This window comes from Nestor notabilis, unplaced genomic scaffold, assembly GCF_000696875.1.
Source record: "Nestor notabilis isolate BGI_N333 unplaced genomic scaffold, ASM69687v1 scaffold24056, whole genome shotgun sequence".
Taxonomy (NCBI): domain Eukaryota; kingdom Metazoa; phylum Chordata; class Aves; order Psittaciformes; family Psittacidae; genus Nestor; species Nestor notabilis.
The window spans coordinates 15,154-18,496 of NW_009932824.1; positions in this window are offsets into that span (position 1 = coordinate 15,154).

Below are 3,343 nucleotides of genomic sequence, written 5' to 3' on the forward strand. Positions count from 1 at the left end.
GAGTCTTTGGGTCTCACTGTGGGATGCTGGTGAGGGGCTTTGTGGCTGGAAAGCAGCAGCAAAGGGAGGAGATGTGCCCTGATGTGCCCTTCACTGCTCTTCTGCACCATGGGTGGTGGTACAGGTGGCCAGAGGCATCTTACTAATGGGCTAACTGAGAAGGGGAAGGTGTGCTCCTCCTCTGGCTTCTTTGCTTGGCTTCCAGGTACATTGTGCAAACCTCTGGGGACTCTCCCTGGATCAGGAGCTGTTCCCGTGCCTTTGCCAGCCCAACCCAAAATGCAGGTATGGAGAATGAACTTCAGGGGACCGGGCAGGGACTTTCCCTAACTGACATCCTAAGGCTGGTTTGCAGCCACCACGGCACATGAATCCAGGCAGGCACTGAGATGAATGATCCTCTAGATGTGAAACCTGCAGCGGTGGTGGCCACAGAATGCAACAACCATGACCACCAAGGACTATGAGATATTTCCCAGCCTTTAAAAATAGCAAGACAGCTCCCTGAGCAGCAGGAGCCAAGTTTTCCATGGATCTGTCCCACGCAGCTCTCCCTGTTCCTCTCTCTGTGGCTGGGTCACGTTGCAGTCGGATGGGTCCCAGCACGGCTGGGTCACGTTGTGGTTTCCCTCCATGGGTCTTTCCAGCTCCCTCCTTTGTAAAACGGGCCCATGATGTATTTGAGACCTCTGTCAGATTTGCTTGACACTGGCCAAACTTTCCAAAGTTGTTGGCAGAGGACTGATGGATGGAGGCACAGTCAGACAGATACACATAATGGTCCCATAAGCCCCATATTTCTGTGGGATCCAAGGCTTAGAAAAGAAATCTGAGCAAGTCTTTTTACTGTGCTTTTCTCCACTGATGCTGAGTTACATCAGCACCAGGGAAGGGGAAGCTCATCCCACCAGGGTGGTGAAAACCACCAGCACCTGGCCACAAGCAATTTTAAGTGGAGCAACCCCAGTTTAGGACCCTGGTCTGAGGCTGGGGAGGGCTCAGTGGGGTCTGAGAGGGAGAAGGGCAGAGATTGGTGCCTTGGAGGCTGCCCAGGGTTTTGGGAAGCCTGATGCTGGATTGTTTTCTGTTGGGCTGAAGCAACAACAGTGTTCTCCAGCCCTGCATGTGGTGGAATAGCTCTTGCATGGGCAGGCACCTGGGCTAGTCTGGAGTCCTCAGGCTATAGGGGAGCCTATTTCTTCCCCTACAGTTAAGGCAAGCCTGACCTGCCATGGCCATGGAGAAGGGAACCACAGGTCAGCCCACCTGGGAAGGGGAATAGCTGCCTGCTTCCATCTGTCTTCTCCTGCTGTGTCTTCTTTTGGGAGGAAACTACTCGGTCCTATTAATGCACCAAGTTCTTGGAGTCTTCTCCACATCCCATGCACACTTCCAGGTGGAAGTAAACAGTCAGCAAATCTTGCACACTGCTATGCTCCCTGTGGAAAACACTGGCTGGGGAACCAGGAGCAAAAGGACTGGCCAGCTCAGGAGTGGGGAGGTTGCAGTGGTGACCTGGAGCTCTTAGAGCTTTGCACTCTGGGCTGAGAATAGCCAGAACCAGCAGTGGCCAGAGGGTACTGACATGGAGCTGGTTTACCAATGGCTTATTGAAAAGGAGCTGGGAATTTCATCATTACCTTGCAGGGAGAAAATATGGACACAGCCCTTCACTTAGTACTGGTATTTACTCCCAGATCCCATTACCTTGGGCTGACTGTGACCACACTCTGGCTGCCCAATGCCTGGGGCGGGCTAAAACCAGTCTGTTTCCAAGCGTCCCAGCCTGGGGATGCTGCTTTCCAGGAGGCACCCCTCATCCAAGGGAGATGGTGGAGATCCAGCTTCTAGAAACCACCTTGGCTGCCCAGAGAAGCTGTGGCTGCCCCATCCCTGGCAGTGTTCAAGGCCAGGTTGGACACAGGGGCTTGGTGCAACATCTCCACCCTGTGTCCATAACCCACCGGCACCAGTGACAGCCAAGGGAGATCCAGGAGGTCACTGTGAGGGACAGACAGAAATGCGTCTGCAAGGGGGAGATTAAAAAGAGAATATGATGTAACTGCACAGCACCTATTAAAACCCAGCCCATGGGATATGGTGGTGAGAAGTCTTCCCTTGTTGTGCTGGGTGGCACAGGGTGAGAAGCCTCTGGAGATGGAGCTTGCAGGCTCCTACCAGCTTGAAGGACACATCTCCATTATCTGCACTAAGAGCCAGGAGCTCCAGGCTTTGCTGTTTGAACTATGGCCACCCTCACCAGCATGGGGGGTTTGGCGGCTCCTTGCTCAGAGCAAAGCTCCTGAAGGGATAAAAAAAGGCAGGAAATAATCATCCCACCATGGTGGGGCTGACACTGAGCAGGAGATGGCCCTTCCTTCCGCACCCGGCTCCTCTGCAGCCGATCTGGTTTATCTGAGTGGCGCTGAATGTAAACGCTGTCAGCGCCGGCTGGGAGGAATTCTTGGGAATTTGGCAGCCAAGAGATGAAATAACAGAGCTGGGCTGGGGGGAAGTGCAGAGCTCAGACTAAAGATCCTCCCAGATAACTTACAGCCAGGTTTCTCCCAGGCGAAGAGCAAAGAGAGGGCAGAGGGAGGATGAGGAGAGGACCAGGAGGAGGAGGATATCTCCAAGGGCCACACTGGGACCAAGGGGATGATGGGGAAACCACCCTTGCCCCATGCACAGGAGCTGGCCCCATGGTGCGTAAGAGTGTTTTGCCCCCTGCCGTGGATGTGTGTTGGTGGGGACACGTCCCGATCACCCTCTGGTTTTGCAGGATGTGCTGGGTGCTGGTGGTGGAAGCAGTGCTGAAGGCACCAAGGTGCTCCTGGACACCTGAACCTGCAGTGTGCCGAGAGAGGAGCCTCCTCTGCTCCCTGCTTCCAACCTGAGGGCAGCTCCATCCCCCGGGACAAGCACCGGCTCCACTCTCTGTGGGGACAAACCAGCACAAAGACATCCCCATTGCTCGGCGTACTGAACCCTGAACCAAACAGCTTTGCTGCCTGAGGATTCCCAGCCCCATGCAGCTGGGACATCCACTGCTGTTGAATACAAATCCTGTTTATGAGTTGACCAGCGTATCTGCTTTAAGAGAAGGCTTTAGAAAACCACCCCGCGGGTGCTGCTGTTTGTATGTGGGCTCAGTTCTGAGGCTGATGTTCCAAGCAGCTCCTGAAATAAAATAACCATTGGGCTCTGCTGCAGTGTGGGTTTATATTGATATAGCAGTGTGATTAGTTTGGGGGATACTTTTCTGACAGTAGCATGATTTCTTTAGATACTGACTTTTCTCGGTATAGATGAAATTGGCTGAGCAAAAAGCCCTTCAGAAAAC